The sequence below is a fragment of the Dasypus novemcinctus genome, chromosome 5 (genome assembly GCF_030445035.2).
Source record: "Dasypus novemcinctus isolate mDasNov1 chromosome 5, mDasNov1.1.hap2, whole genome shotgun sequence".
Classification (NCBI taxonomy): Eukaryota; Metazoa; Chordata; class Mammalia; order Cingulata; family Dasypodidae; genus Dasypus; species Dasypus novemcinctus.
This window is the reverse complement of record NC_080677.1, coordinates 65,441,140-65,461,793: the sequence shown is the minus strand read 5'-3', so window position 1 is coordinate 65,461,793 and position 20,654 is coordinate 65,441,140. Positions and strand designations below refer to the sequence as shown.

Below are 20,654 nucleotides of genomic sequence, written 5' to 3'. Positions count from 1 at the left end.
TTAAAATATTCAAATATACAGACTTCAACAAAAACCACAAGGCACACAAGGAAGCATGGAAAGGTGGTCCATTCAGAGCAAAGAAATGAAGTGACAGAAACCATCCCTAAGAAAGTCCAGACAATGCAATAACTAATCAAAGACATTAAGACGACTTTTCTAAATAAGTTAAATGTGCTAAAGGAAAAAAAAAAAGGGCAAAGAACTAACTAAAGGAAATCAGACAAAGATATATGTACAAAAGGAGGAATTCTGAGCAGAGGTAGAAATTTGAAAAAGGAACAGAAATTCTGCAGCTGAAGAGAAAAATTAATGAAATAAAAATTCACTAGAATGTTACTGGAGATTGAATAATGTCTCCCACAAAAGGCATGTTCAGGTCCCAACTCCTAACCCTGTGAGTGTGAACACTTTTGTAAAAAGGACCTTTGAAACATTATTAATTAAGGTGTTTCCAAACTGAATGAGAGTGGGCCGTAATACAATACGGACTAAGTCCTTATAAGCAAAAGAAATTGAACATGGAGAGAGAAAGCCATTTTGAGAAGAAACCAGAAATCAGGAGACCTCAAGAATAAAAGAGAGGATATTGCCATTTGAAGGAAAAGCCAAGGAACCAAGGATCATCAACAGCTGGCTCCAGAATGTCAGTGTCCAGGAAGAAAGCATTGCCTTGCTGAGGCCTCAGTTTTGGACTTCCACCAGCCTTAAAACCATGAGTCAATAAATTCCCTTTGTTTAATCCAACCCACTGGATAGTATTTGTCTTAGCAACTAAGAAACAAAGAAAAGTGTTTCAAAAGCAGGTGTAAACAGCCAGGAGGAAGAATCAGAGACCTTGAAGAAAGGACAACTGCAATAATCCAGGATGAGGAGCAGAAGAATAAGGAGTGAAGAAAAGTGAGCAGGGGCTGGAAACCTGGAGAACACCATCAAGCATGCCAAGATACACACTGTGGGTGTTCCCAAAAGAGAAGAAAACAGATGAAAGAATATTTGAAAAATAATGGCTGAAAACTCACCATATTTATTGAAAGACATGAATATACATATTAAAAAGGCATAGTTAATTCAAAGTATAATAAATTCAAAATATCCACACCAAGACACATTACAGTCAAAATTTCAAATACCAAAGACTAAGAGAGAATTCTTTTTTTTTTTTTTTTAAGATTTATTTATTCATTTATTTCTCTCCCCTCCACCCCCTACCCCGGTTGTCTGTTCTATGTTTATTTGCTGCGTCTTGTTTCTTTGTCCTCTTCTGTTGTCAGCTGCACGGGAATCTGTGTCTCTTTCTGTTGCGTCATCTTGTTGTGTCAGCTCTCCTTGTGGGTGGCGCCATTCTTAGGCAGGCTGCACTTTCTTTCACGCTGGGCAGCTCTCCTTACGGAGTGCACTCCTTGCATGTGGGGCTCCCCTATGTGGGGGACACCCCTGCATGGCAGGGCACTCCTTGCGTGCATCAGCACTGCACATGGGCCAGCTCCACACGGGTCAAGGAGGCCCGGGGTTTGAACCGCAGACCTCCCATGTGGTAGACGGATGCCCTAACCACTAGGCCAAGTCAGTTTCCCAAGAAAGAATTCTAAAAGTCGCAAGAAAGAAGTGATTCATCACAGACAAGGTATCCTCAACAAGATTATCAATTTCCTGAAGAAATCACTGAGGTCAGAAGTCAGTAAATAAAATTTTTTAAGTTATGAAAGAGAAAAATACTGCCTACCAAGAATTCTGTTAAAAATGGGGAAGAGAGGATCCCAATCAAGATGGCAGATTGACATGCTCCAGGACCAGGTATCCCACAGAAGCTTTGAAAAGATGAGAAACATCTTTCTCAAAGCTCCAAGGAAACCTCCTTGTGGAGCTCTTGGCTACTCTCCAATCTCTACACCAGTTCGGTACAGAGCCCATCCATACTTCCAGTTTAAGTCCTTGGTACTGGTTCTATAGAGAGCAGAGTAAACCTCATGCACATACTGGGTGCCTGTATGTGCCTATTTATCAGGTAGCAGACTGAAGCACCCAACCAGGACACTTATTGCAGGCCTGCCATCCCAGAATTTGTCCTGCACGTAGAGGTAGATCACAGAACTCCCCAATAGAACACTGTAGAAGAACAGTCAAATTGCAGCTACGTATGGCAAAGGATTACTGGCTATGGAATATACAGTGTTACACAAGGACACTGAGGAAGTACAGTTTGCTGGAAAAAAGAAGGCATTTGGATGCATGTAAATTGGGGCATTCCTAGGGCCATATAAGCATACCCTAGACAAGATGCACACACAGAAAAGATTGGAGAGTTCCTATTATTTTACCTTGGACTATTCTTGAAACTCAACATATTGGTCAAGCTCTGAAGAAAAGTACTCATACAGGTCAATCTACAAATTTTAGAAAAGGTGTTTTTCTTGTGTATGTGTGAGCTCCTGGTAATTAAGGAAACCTGTCATAACATGAGCACAATATAAGCTTAAGAAACAGATGCCTCAGTGTCTAAATTCCACAGATAACAATTCAAATATCACAAAGTCCAGCCTGCAACAAAAATATTACAAAAGATACATATAAATAAGAAATAATGGTCCATGAAAAGGAACAGGATAAAGCATTAGAAACTATCAACAAGGAGGACCAGCACCGGAAATACCATACAAACAACTGTTTAAATGGTCCTCAATATGCTCAAAGAGCTAAAGAAAATGCTGACAAAGAACACTGGGAAAATGACAGCTGAACATAAACATCAATAAACAGAAATCTTGAAAAGAAACCAAAGAGAGCTGAAGACCACAGTAATAGAAATTTTTAAAAAATTCCCTAGAGGGTTTCAACAGCAGATTAGAGCTGGAAAAAGAAGCTAAAACAACTGGAATCTTACAGTCTGAGGAGCAGAAAGAAAAATGAGCAAAGAAAAGTGAATAGAGCTTGTGAGACCTGTGAGACACTATCAACATACCAATATATGCATTGTGTGGACCCCAAAGGGCATAGAGAATATTCAAAGAAATAATGGCTGAACACTTCCAAAATTTAATGAAAGACATGAATCTCCACATCCAAGAAGTCTGATGAACTCCAAACAGGATAAACCCGAATATACAAACCTAAACACATAATAAATTGTCAAATGTTGAAGAAAAAAAGAATCCTGAAAGATGCAAGACAAATAATGTGTCACATACAAGGGAGGCTCAATAAGATTAAGTGCCAAGTTCTCATCATAAGTCATGAAGGCAAGAATACAGTAGAATGACACATTAAGTGTAGAAAAGGAAAACTGCAAGAATTCTGTATCTGGCAAAACTGCCTTTCAAACATGAGGGAGAAATTTAAAAATTCTCAGGTAACAAAATTTGGGGGAGTTCATCAAAAGGCTGGCCCTACAAGAAATGTTAAAAGGAGTTCTTCAGGTTGAAAGGGAAGGACACCAGGCAATAAATCAAAGCCACATGGAGAAATAAAGATCTCCACTAAAAGCAATGACATGAATATAAATGCCAGTACTACCACATTTTTTGACTTGTAACTCCACTTTTTACTTGGTACAGGAACTAAAATAAAAATGCAGAAAAGGTAGTGATAAACCAATGGTTCTAGATTTGTAATGTATAAGCATGCAATTTTTAATAAGGAGATTTCATCAAAAAAAATTTTTTTATTTCATCAAAATTAAAAACTTTTGTGCATTAAGGACATTATAAAGAAATGAAAAGATAACCCTACTTTAAAAAGTCAAAGAATTTGAGTAAACATTTCTCCAAAGAGGATGCACAAATGGCCAAGAAGTACATGAAAACATAATCAACGTCAACAGTCATTAGGGAAATCCAAATCAAAACCATGAGATACTCCTTCACACATACTAGAATGGCTATTGTTTAAAAAAATTGAAAATAAGTATTGGTGAGGATGCAGAGAAATAGGAATCCTTGTGCATTGTTGGTGAGTATGTAAAATGGTGCACTGTGGAAAACAGTTTGGTGGTTCCTAAGAAAGTTAAACAGAATTATCATATGACCTAACTATCCCATTTCTATGTATATACCTAAAAGTTTTTAATTTTTTACTTCAGTGAAGTCTATTTTATCTAATTTTTCCTTTTTTTGCTTAAGATTTTGCTTAAATCTAAAAATCTACTGCCAGCACCAGGTATGAAGGTATTATCATATTTATCTTCTAAGAGTTGGTAGCAAGTTGTTAAACAGTGCATGGGAACACAGATTCAGGTACAAAAGAAACTTTCAGCAAATACCTGCTTTATTACTAACACAACACAGGGTCCAAAAGAGCAAGGGAAGAAATCCCATGGTAGCCAGTCTTCTGTTACAGAATGGAAACATATTTAAACATCTACACACAATAGAAAAGGGAGCAGGGGTGGGGGGCAGGTAAGGGTTGGGACATAGCCACTAGGCATGCTTGTGACTTCCTCAAAGAGTTTTATAGTTTTTAGGTCACTGACCCATGTGGGATTATTTTTTGTATATGGTAAGAGTAAAGGTACACCTTCATTCTTTTCGCATGAGTATTTCCAGTTTTTCCAAAACCATTTGCTGAAGAGACTATTTTTCCCCCATTGAATGGACTTAGCATCCTTGTCAAAAATCAACTAGCCATAGAAGTGTGGATCTATCTCTGGACTATCATTTACATTGGCCTAAATGTCTCTTTGTGATAGTACCACACTACAGTTTTAATTACTGTAGCTTTGTAGTACATTTTGAAATCAGAAGTGTGAGTCCTCCACACTTAGTTCTTCTTTTTCTATTGTTTTAGCTCTTTGGGGCTCCTTGCAATTCTATATGAATTTATGGATAGCTTTTCTATTTCTGCAAAAAAAGCTGCTGAAATTGTGATAAGGATTGTATTGAATCCATAGGTTGCTTTAGGCAGTATTAACATCTTAATAATATTAAGTCTTCCAATCATGAACAAAGAATATTTATTTAGGTATTATTCAATATCTTTCTGGCATATTTTGTAGTTTTCAGCAAATAAGTCTTTCACCTTCTTGTTAAAAAGTATCACTGGGTAATTTTTTTTATTCCTTTAGATGCTATCGTAAATAGAATTGCTACCTTGCTTTCCTTTCCAGATTATTTTTGATGTACAAAAACCAACTGACTTCTGCATGTTTATCTTGTTTCTTGCAACTTTGCGCTGAATTTTTAAATTAATTCTAGTAGCTTTCTTGCATATTCTTTGGGATTTTCTATGTATAGGATCACGTCATCTGCTAATAGGAATAATTAGTTTCTTCCTTTCCAATTTGGATGCCTGTTATTTCTTTCTCTTGCCTGACAGCTCCGACAAGAACTTCCAGTAAAATGTTGAAAAACAGGGATAACAGCAGGCATGTTTGTCTTGTTCTAGATCTTACAGATAAACTTAAGCTGAAAGAGTTCATTAGTAGAGGAATGGCCCTATAGGAAGTACTAAAGGGAGTCCTTCAGGTTGAGATAAAATGGACACTAGACAATAACTCCAAGTCATAAGAAGAAATAACAAACACTGGTAAAGGTAATTACATAGATAAATATAAAATCCGGTATTATTGCACTTTTGGTTTGAAACTGCTTTTTCCCCCTATATAACAGGCAAATGTATAAAATAACATTTTAAATCTTTCCATCTCAGTTATTATCTTAAATGTCAATGCATTACACTCCTTATTAAAAGGCAGATATTGGTAGACTGGATGAAAAAGCATGGCCCATTATATGCTCTCTATAAGAGACTCACTTTAGATACAAAGACATAAAAAGGTTGAAAGTAAAAGGGTGGAAATGATATTCCATGCAAACGGTAATCAAAAGAAAACCAGAGTGGCTATATATTGTCAGGCAAAATAGATTTTAAGTCAAAAAGGTTACAAAAGACAAAGAAGGATATTATAATGATGATATCAGTATAGTTTGGATGGTTTCAATCCAAAAAGATATAATGATTATAAACATATATGCAACTCACAATAGAGCCCTAAAATGTATGAAGCAAAAATTGACAGGTTGAAGGGAGAAATAAAGTTTCACAAAAATAACTAAAGATTTCAATGTATCTCAACGATTGACAGAATGTCTAAACAAGATCAATATAGTAACAGAGGACTTGAATAACACTATCAACTACCTAGAGATAATGGATATAGAATGTTTCACCCAACAAAAGCAAAATACATAATCTCAAAAGCACATGAAACATTTTCTAGGATAGAATATATGTTAGAGCACAAATTAAATCTTAATAAATTTGAAAGTACTGAATTTGTACAAAGTATTTTTCTCAGACCACAATGCAGGAAAGTTAGGAATCAATAATAGAAGGTAAACTGGAAATTCTATTAAAATGTGGAAATTAAACAATACACTATTTTTTTAAAGATTCATTTTTTATTTATTGCTCTCCACCCCTGCCCTCCCCCCCCCCCCCCCCCCCCCGATGTCTGCTCTCTGTGTCCATTTACTGTGTGTGCTTCTGTGTCTGCTTGTATTCTCATTAGGAGGCTCCGGAACCAATCCTGGGACCTTCTGGAGTAGGAGAAAGGGGAGTATTCTCTTGTGCTACCTCAACTCCTTGTTCTCCTACATCTTATTTTCTCTTTTCTCTGTCTCTTATTGCATCATCTTGCTGTGCCAGCTCTCCGTATCAGTTGTCACTCCTGCGCAGGGTGTCGTTCCGTCATAGACCGGCACTCTGCATGGGCCAGCTCACTGCGTGGGCCAGCTTGCCTTGACCAGGAGGCCTGGGGCATCACACCCTGGACCTCCTGTATGGTAGACTAGAGCCCACTTACTTAGTTGAGCCACATCTGTTTCCCACAATACACTATTAAACAACCAATGGGTCAAAGAAGAAATCAAAATGGAAATAAGGAAATATCTTGAGAGGAAGGAAAGAGAAAATATAACACACAAAAACCTATGGGATGCAGTGAAGGCAGGACTCTTGAGGGAAATATATAGCTCTAAAGCCTACATTAAAAAGAAGAATGGTCACAAATCAATAGCCTATCTTCACAGCCAACTAAACTAGACCAGGAGTAAATTAAACTCAAATTTAGTAGAGGGAAGGAAATAGTAAAGATTAGTGCAGAGATGAATGAAATAGAGAATAGAAAACCAATAGGTAAAATGATATTGCAGGGACAGATGCTGGACATTATATATCCTGCTATAACCCACTGAACATACTGGGGGAGAGTGTAAACTACAATATAAATGATAATCCATGCAGTCCAACAGTGCTACAAAATGTATTCACCAAATGCAATGAATGTGCCACAATGATGAGGGTGGTTGTTGATGTGGGAGGAGGGGGGGTGTGGGGCATTTGGGAACCTCTTATATTTATCTCCCCTCCCCCCCCAGTTGTCTGTTCTTTATGTCTATTTGCTATGTGTTCTTCTTTTTCCGCTTCTGTTGTCAGTGGCAGGGGAATCTGTGTTTCTTTTTGTTGTGTCATCTTGTTGTGTCAGCTCTTCGTGTGTGCAGCACCATTCCTGGGCAGGCTACACTTTCTTTCGTGCTGGGTGACTCCTTATGGGGCGCACTCCTTGCTTGTGGGGCTCCCCTACACAGGGACACCCCTCCGTGCCACGGCACCCATTGCGCGCATCAGCACTGCACGTGGGCCAGCTCCACACGGGTCAAGGAGGCCGGGGGTTTGAACCATGGACCTCCCATGTGGTAGACGGATGCCCTAACCACTGGGCCAAGTCCGCTTCCCACTTATATTTTTTAATGTAACACTTTTTGTGATTTATGTATCTTTAAAAAAAAAAGAATTTAATAAAAAGTAAAATTAAAATTAAAAAAAAAGAAAACCAATAGGGAGAATCAACAAAATCAAAAGAATTTTTGAAAATATCAATGAAACTAACAAACCTTTTTCCTATCCAGACTGACAATGAAATAGAGAGGACACAAATAACTAAAATCAGGAATGAAAGTGGGGGTATTACTACCAAACTTTCAGAAATAAAAAGGATTATAAAATGATACTATGAACAATTATATGCCACCAAATTAGAAAACCTGGATAAAATGGATAAGTTCCTTGCTGGTGCAAGAAGAAACAGAAGACCTCAAATGTCCAATAACAAGTAATGAGATTGAATTAGGAATAAAAAACCTTCCAATAAAGAAAAGTCAAAGACAGACGACTTCATTGATGAACTCTATAAAATATCTGAAGAAGATTTATCTCTAATCCTTCTCAAACTCTTTAAAAAAAAACAGATGAGGAGGGATTACCTCCTAACTCATTCTATGAGGTTTTCTGTTACCAAAGCCAGGAAAAGAAATTTACAGACCAATCTTTCTTATGAATATAGATGCAAAATTCTTCAAAATACTGGCAAACCAAATCCAATTGTATATTAAAAGGATTATAGACCATGAACAAGTGGAACTTATTCCAGGAAGGTAAAGATGGTTTGATATAAGGAAATTAATAAATGCAATATATATTAATAGAATGAAGAAAAAAACCCACATGATCATATCAATTGATACATATGCAGAAAAGGCATCTAACAAAAGCCAACATCCTTTCATGACAAAAGCACTCAGAATAGGAATAGAAGGGAACTTGCTCATATGATAAGGGGCACTTAGGAAAAACCCACAGCAGATGTCATATTCAATGGTGAAAGACTGAAAGGTTTTCCCATACAATCAACTTTTAGTAAAGGTGATAATGTGATAATGTGAGTGATCCTCATCCAATTAGTTGAAAGACCTTAAGAACAGAAACTGAGGTTTTCCTGTGAAGAAATTGTGCCTCAACATTACACAGTGTTAACTCTGGCTGAGTTTCCACCTTGTTAGTCTGTCCTTTTGATTTTGAACTTGCCAGGCCCTACAATCATGAAAATTGCTTGAGTATGTCAGCCAATTCCTTGAAATAAATAAATCTCTCTTGCCCTTCTCTCTCAACATACAAATACACACCCTCTATTGTTTCTGTTTCTCTGGAGAACATTAACTAGTGTAATGTCACAACATAGATGAACTTTGAAAACATTATGATACCAGAAAGAAGTTAGACACAAAACAATGTATTCTATGATTCCATTTATATGAAATGTCCTGAATAGGCCATATCCATGGAGATGGAAGAGTAGATCAAAAAAAATTTTTTTAAACACACATCTCCAAAAGATTTATTTTGTTTGAAAGGAATGGATTTTGAAAGAAAACACAAGGGGGCAGGAAGAGTATGGAATGGAAAATAAATACAAACGTAAGCTGTTTTGCTATTGCTTTATAACCGCAACAAACTAAAACAGAGAATGCCCTGTAAAAAAACAATACAATAAAGGTTCAGAGATGGAAGTGTTCCCTTAGCAAGGTTGAGGATTTCAGTCTCTGGTATTTGGAGTTTAGGCCGCAGCCTTTGTTTTTGGGTGGATCACTAAGTGGGTATAACAGTCCATGCTTTCGGTCCTTAATGGGTAGAGGGTTTCTTTCTGGGGATGATGAAAATGTTGTAGAATTAGATAGTGGTGATAGTTGCACAACATTTTGAATAAACAAGAAATCACCTCAAAATAGTTAAAATGGTGAATTTTATAAATGTGCATTTTACTTCAATTTTAAACAGCACTACATGAGATACCATTTACAACCAGTGACAAGGACATGTAACAACTGCAACATTCATTTATCAGTAGACAGAAGGTTAAAAAGTTTGGTAGTTTCTCACAACATTAAATAGTTACTTATAACCCAGCAATTCTGCCTCTAGGTATTTATACAATATAATAAAATCATGTTCACAAAAATGACCCTGTATATGATTGTTCACAACAGCATAATTCATAACAGCCCAAAACTAAAATCAACCCAAGTATCCATCAGCAGGTCACTGGATAAATAAACTGTAGTATATTTATACAATGCATACTATTCAGCAATAAAAAGGAACTAATGTACCAACATAATGAACCTAAAGTTATTATGTTACACAAAATTCAAACCCAAAAGGTATATTCTATATAATTCTATTTTATATGAAGTGAAATATAGGCAAAAGTAATCTTATGATATAATACAAATCAGAAGAGTGGTTGTCTCTGGTAGGATTCCCTTTTGGGATGACAGAAATGGTTCACTATCTTAATTAAGGTGATAAGTTACACGGATGTACATATTTGCCAGAAATCATCAAATTGTCATTTAAAATTGAGTGCACATTATTTTATGTGGATTATACCTTGATTATGAGTATTAGAAATTTAAAAAAAAGAAAGGAAAAGATGATTGTTGTATGTTGATACTTCTAAGAACCTTAACAGTATATCAACCTCACTAGTCATGGGACATTGTAAGCGCTCAATAAATAAGGAAAGGAGGGAAGCGGACTTGGCTCAGTGGTTAGGGTATCCGCCTACCACATGGGAGGTCCGAGGTTCAAACCCCGGGCCTCCCTGACCCGTGTGGAGCTGGCCCACGCGCAGTGCTGATGCGCGCAATGAGTGCCGTTCCACACAGGGGTGTCCCCCATGTAGGGGGCTAGCTCTACGTGCAAGGAGTGTGCCCCGTAAGGATAGTCACCCAGCATGAAAGAAAGCCTGCCCAGGAGTGGCGCCGCACACACAGAGAGCTGACGCAGCAAGATGACGCAACAAAGAGAGACACAGATTCCTGTGCTTCTGGCAGGAATGGGAGCAGACACAGAAGAACACACAGCGAATGGACACAAAAAGCAGACAATGGGGGGAGGGGGTAAAGGGGACAGAAATAAATAAATCTTTAAAATAAAAACAATATTAGCACATTCTATCTCTGGATAATAAATGCATTGTATTTCCTTAAAAAAAATAAATAAGGAAAGGAAAGATTAAAGGGGAGTACGCAGGTAGACTGCTTTACGGTCATGACCAAATGTGTGCTCAGTACTACCTCCAAGGATTTTATGATCTCATTCAGGCTATAAGATGTAACATCTGGACCCAGTTCTTTATCCTTAACAGCTCCCATACACACTACAGCAGTTTCTGTATTATGTTGTCCTAGGAGGATCTACTCTCAAATTCTGACTCCTGCCTGCATATTTTCCATTTTTGATCCTTCACTAAGGTTGTGTTAAGACTTTATACTCTAGGGAAGCAGACTTGGCCCAGTGGTGAGGGCGTCCGTCTACCACATGGGAGGTCTGCAGTTCAAACCCCGGGCCTCCTTGAGCCATGTGGAGCTGGCCCATGCGCAGTGCTGACACGTGCAAGGAGTCCCATGCCACACAGGAGTGACCCCTGAGTAGCGGAGCCCCATGCGCAAGGAGTGCGCCCCGTAAGGAGAGCCAACCAGTGCGAAAGAAAGTGCAGCCTGCCTAAGAAAGGCGCCGCCCACACGGAGAGCTGACACAAGATGACACAACAAAGAGAAACACAGATTCCCATGCCGCTGACAACAACAGAAGCGGACAAAGAAGAAGAGGCAGCAAACAGACACAGAGAACAGACAACCGGGGCGGGGGAAGGGGAGAGAAATAAATAAATAAATCTTTAAAAAAAAAAAAAGACTTTATACTCTGAATTAGTTTTCCCTGGTTTCCAAACTCACCCTCACCTGAAACATGGACTTCAGCACCACAGGCACTAATCAGTCCTAACCATTCATGAGCTTAGCCTGCAAAACTAAGAACTTGAACCCAGAGAAACCTTAGGGCATCCAATTTGCCAAGGTAGTGAGACATAAAATAATAAAAATAGCAACGGAACACATTTCAGAAGATAATATATTAACAAATTAATCAAAGAGCAATAATGAGAACTGAAGGTCCCAAATGAACAGGGAATAAAGGCAGAAAATCTATGCTACATTCCCTATGGATAGGGAAGATGAACAATTGCCAGCCACGTGGAGAGGTTTAAGTTAAAAAAAAAAAAAAGACCAGACAACCAGAAAGCAAGATCGCAGCAGAGTAAGTAGCTCCTGGAGTCTGCTCGGGCTACAGGACAGTTAGTAATCACCCAGAGCATCCGTCTGGGGGTTCCAGGAGACCGGAAGAGATCTTGCAACATCCTTGAAAGAATGGAAGGAGACTGCCCATCTGCGGAGAAGATTCGTTAGTAGAGCACTCCACACCTGGAGGCAAGGGCCCATCCTCCACTGGTGGCACAAGTCGCCTCAGGAGCTATTCCACAGTGGGAAATGGAAGCTCCATTTCCCAAAAGCAGGGGAGGAAGAGATGGATGGGCACCAACTTCAGTTACTGATCAGTAAATTCAGCAGGCTAAAGTATAATCCTAAAAACAGCTAAAGTTTGAAACTTTCCAAGTGAGAAAGAGGCCAAAAGCCACCATTTTACCTCTGCCCCTGGCACGAGGGGAATTTGGACAGACTGAAAATCACAGTGCTGGTAGGGACCAGCTTCTTTCCATCCAGATAGGATTGCAGCTCTAGCCTAAGCCCCAGCCCCACCTCCAGCAGGGAGGATGCTGGGGAGACCTGTACCAGCCTCTCCAGGAAAACACAGGCCACATTGCGGAGGCCAGTGATCATCCTACTCTGGTGGTGCAAGCTGCCTGAAGAGCTATTCTGTGGCTGGAATTTGAAGCACCATTTCCCAAAAGCGGGAGGAAGAGACAACTGGCCATCAATTTCAGCTACTGATTAGTCAATTCGGCTGGTTAAAGTATAACCCAGTCGCCATTTTGACTCCACCCCCCACACGAGGGGAAGCTGGGTTAACTGAAAATCACAGTGACCAGTGACTGGCTTCTTTCACCCAGACTGGCTTGCAGCCCTAGGCTAGGCTTCAGCCCCACCTCTAGCAGGGAGGAAGATGGTGAGCCCTGAACAGCCAATCCTGGTAACTGCAGGTACATTTAGCTGGCACAGGCTGAATAGCTGGAAGTCAGCCGGGGTAACTGTGGTCATTTTGGATCCGCACAGCATAAATTGTTGCCCACATCTGCAGTTGCATCCCCATCCCAGTTAGGGGAGAAAGGGGCATGAAGCTTCATCAGTCTCTCTGGGCAACTACAGTCTAGGCCTACACAACTTGGATTATTACACACGGCTGTGGCTCTGTCCCTATCCCTGGCAAAGGAGAAAATTGGAAGAAGCTTTACTGGTCCCTGGGACAATGCAGACAGCTTGAGCTTCCACAGCTTACATCATTGACTACACTATCCTTGGCTTCTACTACACAACCAGCAAGGGAGAAAAGGGCAAGAAAGCCCTAAATTAAAGAAAGAAACTGCACTCAGAATAAATACATCTAGTAAACCAGATGCTAAGACACCAACAAAAAATTTACAATCCACACCAATAAACAGAGAGATATGACCCAGTTAAAGGAACAAGATAAGCCTCCAGATGACATAAAGGAGACAACAAATCATAGACGTTCAAACAAATCTCCTTAATAAATTCAATGAGATAGCTAAAGAGATTAAGGATATTAAGAAGACATTAGATGAGCAAAAGGAAGAATTTGAAAGCATACATAGAAATATAGCCAATCGACTGAAAAGTGCAATAAATGAAATGAAAAATACACCAGGATCATATAAGACATTTGAGAAGACAGAAGAAAGGATTGGTGAGCTTGAAGAAATGATCTCTGAAAGCAAACATACAAAAGAAAAGATGAAGAATGGAAAAAATTGAACAAGGTCTCAGGGAACTAAATGACAGCAAGAAACATGCAAACATACATGTCATGTGTGTCCCAGAAGGAAAAGAGAAGGGAAAAGGGCAAAAGGAATATTTGAAAAAATAATGGTAGAAAATTTCACAACTCTATGGAATGACATAGATGTCCATGCTCAAGAAGCACAACATACTCCCATTCGATAAATCTGAACAGACCAACTCTGAGACATATACTAAACAGAATGTCAAATGCCAAAGAAAAAGAGAATTCTGAGAGTAGCAAGAGAAAAGCTATGCATACTATATAAGATTAAGTGCTGATTTCTCATCAGAAATCATGGAGGCAAAGAGAGTGAATTGATATACTTAAGATACTGCGGGCAAAAAACTTGCAGCCAAGAATCTTATATCCAGCAAGACTGTCTTTCAAAAATGAGGGTGATTTTAGAATATTCACAGATAAACAGAAATTGAGAGAGTCTGTAACCAAGATGCCAGCTTTGCAGGAAATACTAAAGGGTGTGCTACAGTCTGAAAAGAAAATACTGGAAAGAGAGGCTTGGAAGAAAGTCTAGAAATGAAGATTATATCAGTAAAAGTAACTAAAAATGTCAAAATAAAAGGACAGATAAAACCCAAATATTTTGGAATTTAACCAGTGATGTAAAGCATTTGTATTCAGAAAACTAAACTCATTGTTAAAAGAAATCAAAGATATCTAAATAATTGGAAGAACATTCCATGCTCACAGACTAGAAGACTAAATATCATTAAGAAGTCAACTCTACTCAAATTGATACAAAGATTCAATGCAATTCCAATAAAAAGTTCAACCAGGATTCTAAAAAATAAATGGAAAACATGATTACCAAATTTATTTGGAAGGGTAAGGGGTCCAGAATAGCCAGAAACATCTTAAAAAGGAAAAGCAAAGTTGGAAGACTCTTACTTCCAGACTTTAAATCATCTTACCTAGCTACAGTGATAAAAACAGCATAGTACTGGCATAAAGACAAACACATAGACTAATGGAACCAAATTATGGTTCAGAAACAGACTCTCACAGCTATGGTCAAGTGATTTCTAACAAGCCTGTCAAACCCATCCAGCTAGGGCAGAACTGTCCATTCAACGAATGGTGCTGAGAAAACTGATGATATCCATAGCCAAAAGAAGTAAAAAGGACACCTATCTCACACTTTTTTTAAAAAAGATTTATTTATTTATTTATTTATTCCCTCCCTCCCCGCCCCCCCCCCCCCCCCCGTTGTCTGTTCTCTGTGTCTATTTGCTGCACATGCTTTGTCCGCGTCTGTTGTTGTCAGTGGCATGGGAACCTGTGTTTCTTTTTGTTGCGTCATCTTCCTGTGTCAGCTCTCCATGTGTGCGGCTCCATTTCTGGGCAGGCTACACTTTCTTTTGTGCTGGGCGGCTCTCCTTACGGGGCGCACTCCTTGAGCATGGGGCTCCCCTACGTGGCTTGGCACTCCTTGCACACATCAGCATTGCGCGTGGGCCAGCTCCACACGGGTTAGGGAGGCCCCGGGTTAGAACTGCGGACCTCCCATGTGGTAGACAGACACCCTAACCTAACCTTGGCCTAACCACTGGGCCAAGTCTGCCGACCCCTATCTCACACTTTATACAAAAATTAACTCAAAATGGATAAAAAACCTAAATATAAAAGCAAGAACCATAAAGCTTCTAGAAGAAAATGTAGAAAAATATATTCAAGACCTGGTGGTAGGTGGTGGATTCTTAAAGGAGATAGGAGGAGGGCTGAGATGGACTACAGGTGTTTAATGTACATAGAAGTTTTAATTAATTTTACTGTAAAAATGTGGAAATATATAGAGTTGATAGTAACACATTATAGTGAGTAACAGCTGGTTTATAAATGGGAATGTGGCTGAAAAGGGTAGTCTAGGAATGTAAATACCAACTGAAAGAAAGCTAGAGAATAAGCTACGGATTGATTAACACAGTGAACCCAGAGATGGATGAGAATTGTGGTTGATGGTAAAGATGCAAGAGTGTCCTTTGTGAGCTAGAGAAGATGTATGGCACTATTGGAGGGTGGTGTGAATGTGAAGAATCATGGGGAAAATATAACTGGAGTGGCTTATGGACTGTGTTTAACAGCAATAATGTAATATTCATGCATCTATTCCAAAGATGTACTGTGCTGATAATGGGGGAGTAGGGAAAAAGCATGCCAAATGTATGCTATGGACTAGTAATAGTCTGATGATAGTATCATAACCTGTAACAAATGTTCTACCACAGTATGGTGTGTTGATAGAGGGGTGTTATATGGGAATTCTGCAATTATGCACGATTGTTTCATAAGTTTACAACTTCTGTAGGAAAAAAATATTTAGAAAAAAATAATAGGGTGGGTTGGGGGAAAAATACACCAAATGTAAGATAAAGACTACAGTTAATAGTAAGATTTTAACAATATTTTTTCATAATTTATAACAATGTCTCACAACAATGCAAGGTGTTGATGGTGGGCTGATGTATGGGACCCCTGTATGATGTTATGTATGTTTGCTTTGTAACAGCTTTTACTATACACTAATTGTTTATGTATGTTCATGTATAAATGATATAGTAATTATAATAGGCGGGGTTGGGAGAAAAATACACCAAATGTAGGATATTTGGCTAGTTGTAATATTTTGAGGATGCGCTTTAAACACTAGTTAAAAATGTTTCACAGCAATGCAAGGTACCGGTAGTAGGGTGGGGTATGAGAGCCCTGTATGATGTGATGTATGTTTGTTTTGTAAGTTCATAACTACTAGTATACACTTATTTTTATATATGTTTATGTACAAGTGATATATTTGATAAAGAAAAAAATAAAGGACAACAGGGAAGCGGCTGTGGCTCAATCAGTTGGGCTGCCATCTACCATACGGGAGATCCTGGGTTCACATCCTGGGGCCTCCTTGTAAAGGCAGGTTCACCGGCATGCTGTGGAGAGCCGCTCGGCCGGCAAGCATCGCAGAGGGCTGACTCAGCAAGGTGACACAACAAAAAAAGACAGACAAGCAAAAAAACACAGAAGAGTACAGCGAATGGACACAGAGAGCAGGCAGCAAGCAAGCCGCAAGCGGGGGGAGGGAAAATAAATTTTAAAAATAAATACAGACACAGAAGAACACACAGCGAATAGACACAGAGAGCGGATAGCATGCAAAAAAAAACCGCAAGGCAGGGTATTAAAAAATAATAATAAAATAAAAAATAAAGGACAACATAACGTCAAAGTATTACAAAAGAATAAGTAAATCATTTTTCCTAGACTCCAGAACAAAAAATATATATATTTAGATATGGGGTAGACAATCTGAAAAGGCTGATTAGACTTCATTTGATAGTCACAGAAAATTGTGAGGTGGACTGAGCAGGTATTATCTGCACTTACAGATAAGGAAACTACAGAATAGAAAGGATAGTATTTGTCCAAGGTCATCAAACTAATTAGGGATACAGCCAATACTGAAGGAAAATTCCTTTCTCCTTATTCAGACCAAAATGCACATTTCATTAGACCCTGATTCTGCTCAGTTTCCTGTTTTGCTTAACAGGACTTTATAATCAAACTTATCACCACTAATAACCCTACTTGCATTCATTTCTTTTTGAATGTATACCCTTCATGTGAAGGACTCTTTCTATGTCACATTCTCAAGATCCACTTTAACATAAACCTTATTGTTGTACCAACAGATTTAATAATTGATATGTTAGGTGAGGAGGTTTCTAATCTTATTGGTCATGCATATACAGCCAAGTTCTTTTTCCTATGACTACTATAAGATTTGTATTTTGTTGGGGATTGAATAATGTCCCCCATAAAATGCAATGTTCAGGTATAAATGGGTGTGAACCCATTTATAAAAAGAATGTTTCAAGATGGTATTAGTTAAGGTGGTATACAAATTGAATGAGAGTGGGCCTTTATCCACTGTGGCTAAAGTTCTTGAAAGAAAAGAAAATTGGACATGTAAGGAAAAGCCAGGGAAGCAGCCAGAAGCTGGAAATCAGTGGAACCCAGAAGAGAAAGAAGATGATGCCTCCATGTACCATGTGATGAAAAAAGCCACAGAACCTCAAATATTGCTGGCCAGCCAACAGACACTAACCACAAAAGGAAGCAAGCCTTCTAGTCTCTGAGACCATGAGTCAATAAATTCCTGTTGTGAAGCCAACCCATTGTACAGTATATGTTTTAGCAGCTTGGGAACTAAGACACTTTCCCATAATGTTTTTCAAAGTTAACCTTGGGCCACAGGTGACAAAATTACCACTATGCAGTAATGCAGACTTTCTGCTTATTTATGTCTTAGTATTATCACCATAGTGCAGTACAGAGTGTGTCTAAAAGCATAGGATACAACTATGTTGTGTCCTTCCCATTATGATAAACTGGGTAACCCATCTTTCACCAGAACATAAAATGGGCTTCCATTTTTAATTTTTTTAAGTAGAGACATGCTTGTCATTCTCATGTCTCTTAAACTTTCCAAAGACTCATTGTTCCTCTTCTATCACTATACTTCCCTAATACTGACTAAATGTTTTGAAAAAATACCGTGGGGACTCAGGGCCCCCTCTAAGTCCTCAGCACGTGGCCACCTGCATGACCTAGACATAAGGTAAAGGTTAACAACCCTCCCCAGAGGGGACAGAATGTATAGATGGTATCATAAACTATTAATTTCCCAAAGCACTAAATGTCCTTGATGAACATCCTTCCTAGTTGCATAATGAAAACATCACCACATCCCATGTGTACCCTTCAGGTGACCCTAAAAGGAACTCTGTTCTCATATCCTATGGAATGTTCTTGTTCTGAAACCTCTTATATATCACCCCTGATTTTCTCATGTCTTTGAAGAGCGCTAACTTCATTCATTCTCTGACCAGCCACCATCAAAGCATCTCTCCTGTTTTTAAGTCCCAATAAAGCTTATGCCTGATTAAATGCCAAGTGTGCTTGTTCTTTGGTCTTGCAGTCACTCCAGCTAGTGTCCTTCAGGAGATGGGTGGTAACAGTATACTCTACCCATCTTCACTTCAAGCCCATTCTTATCTAGCACCCACTTTCAACATACAGTGAAATTATTATTAAAGAAATCAACGACATCTTAAATGCAAAAATCAAAGGCCTATTTTCCAAGTTGTAACCTTTTTGAAGCTCTCTTGGAGCTGGTAGAGTTGGTGCAAGGCTCCAAATGGTAGCACTCAGTTCTTACTCCTTTCTATGCCAGACACTGCACTAATTAAACTTTCTAAAACTTTTCATCTAATCCTCACACAACAATTCTGAGAAACAGTTACCCACTTTTGCAGATTAAATTTGAGGCTAAAAGCTTGTCTAATTTCAATGTTTGCAATTCTCTTGGCTTCTGAAGGTAAGTTTTGTTACTAGTTATCTTTCCAACACTTTGGCCATTATCTGTCACTATTTCATCATCCTCTGCCCATCACCACTTTTTTTATTTCACAGGATCTCCTGGGCAATTTCATTTCCTCCCAAAGCTTTAACTACATTTTCTATTAGTGTTTTTCAAGCTTTTAAAACTTCTGATAAACAAATTTTTTCTGTAATTTGTATTTAAATTTTTTTCCCAAATTAAAATTAAAGTGTTGAATATATTTCTTAAAACTACACCCTCCTTGCCACTCTCAAGATCTTATACAGCACCCCATTATTGAGAATTAGTGATTGGTCTTTATGATGGTTCTCAAACAGATTCCATTCTCTCCTTCTAGCTCTTTCCCTCAGATCTCTCTTTTGAATTAAAGGCAAATATTTCCAACTGTCTAGTAAACACAGTTTCATTACTGTCTCCCCAGGCCCTTCAACCGAACCCTATCCAAAACAAAATTCTCATTTACCTTAGGAAACCCGATTTATCTCCTGTGTTTTCCATTTTGGCTAACGGTATCACAATCTACCTTGGTATGCTTCAATGCACCTATATGCTAAAAAGAGACACTGGCGCTTTCTAACTTCCTTGAGCGGTTAAAATCAACCAAAAACAGTAAGGGAATGTTTTTGGAGCCAGGAGTTGTTAATGAATGCAAAGTAGAACAAGATAAAATCCTCTTCCTCCTTAGGAAGCTCACGAGTAGAAATATACCCCCGAAATTCTGTGCATGCGTGAAGCATTTTCCCATTTACAAAGCACTCTTTCACAAATACTTTAATTTAAGTCTTACTAAATCTCATTATTATCCTCATTTTACAGGTGAGGAAACTGATACTTAATTAGGTAACAACCTAAGTCTTAACCAGGCTGGTAAGTGGCCGGTCTACAACCAAAACGCTAGACTGAGATTTTAAATTCCACTCCCTTTTTATTACTGATGAAATGAACTTACACAAAACGAAAGTTATAAACGAAAACAAATGTGTACAACAGAGGTCAAAAGAGAAGGCCCACAGCGAGTTACCAAAAGGCACAAAGCGACCTGACCTCGTCCCGGGGTGGCGCTCCCGTTAGAGCAAAGACCGCCAGGCCCGGCCCTCGCTCCGACGCCCCCGGGCCGGTCCCTCTGCCGCCTGTCCCCCACCGGCTGGGTCAACAGCGACCGCAGGGAAACCACGCTCTGCGACCCGGGCTCGCTGAAGGTGGCTGGCGCTGCCCGGCTTTGGCTTCCGCCAAAGCGGACCCCGAGGTCCGAGGCTAAGTCTGAGGTCGGCCCCGGCCGCCGCGCCTCCAGTCTCCCGGACATTGAACCGCGGGAGATAAGCGTACCTGCTGGCAGAGGCGGCGGAAGGGCAGGTGGTCGAGGCAATCCTAAAGGGCGGGAATGACCCTGGCGGTGGGCTGGGCCGGCCTCCGGCACTAACTGCGTCCACTAGGTTTGGTCAACATGCAGCCACCAAGACTGTAAGAGGGTCCGCCCGGCTGAAGGGGTGGGCAGAGAACTGGGATCCGAAGCAAAGAGGGAATCGCAATGGGGGTTGGGGTGGGTGGAGATGAGGCCCGTGGGGGCGGGGCGCGGACGCGAGGAGGCGGG

At 39.4% G+C, this 20,654-nt stretch overlaps 1 protein-coding gene across 10 annotated transcripts in view; it reads right to left on the bottom strand.

The window, feature by feature from the left end:
- The window catches only part of SLC25A40 (solute carrier family 25 member 40), a 104,301-nt gene extending 83,666 nt beyond the window's left edge, over positions 1 to 20,635 (bottom strand). For 3 of the 10 annotated variants that reach the window (XR_011648830.1, XM_058297070.2, XM_058297066.2), the window contains exon 1: positions 20,390 to 20,615. The gene's annotated coding sequence lies outside the window, so the exon portion shown is untranslated. Of the gene's footprint in view, positions 1 to 20,389 lie in introns of all 10 variants that reach the window. The other 7 variants (XR_011648831.1, XR_011648829.1, XR_011648832.1 and 4 more) reach the window with 4 other exon arrangements.
- Positions 20,636 to 20,654: the final 19 nt, after the last annotated feature.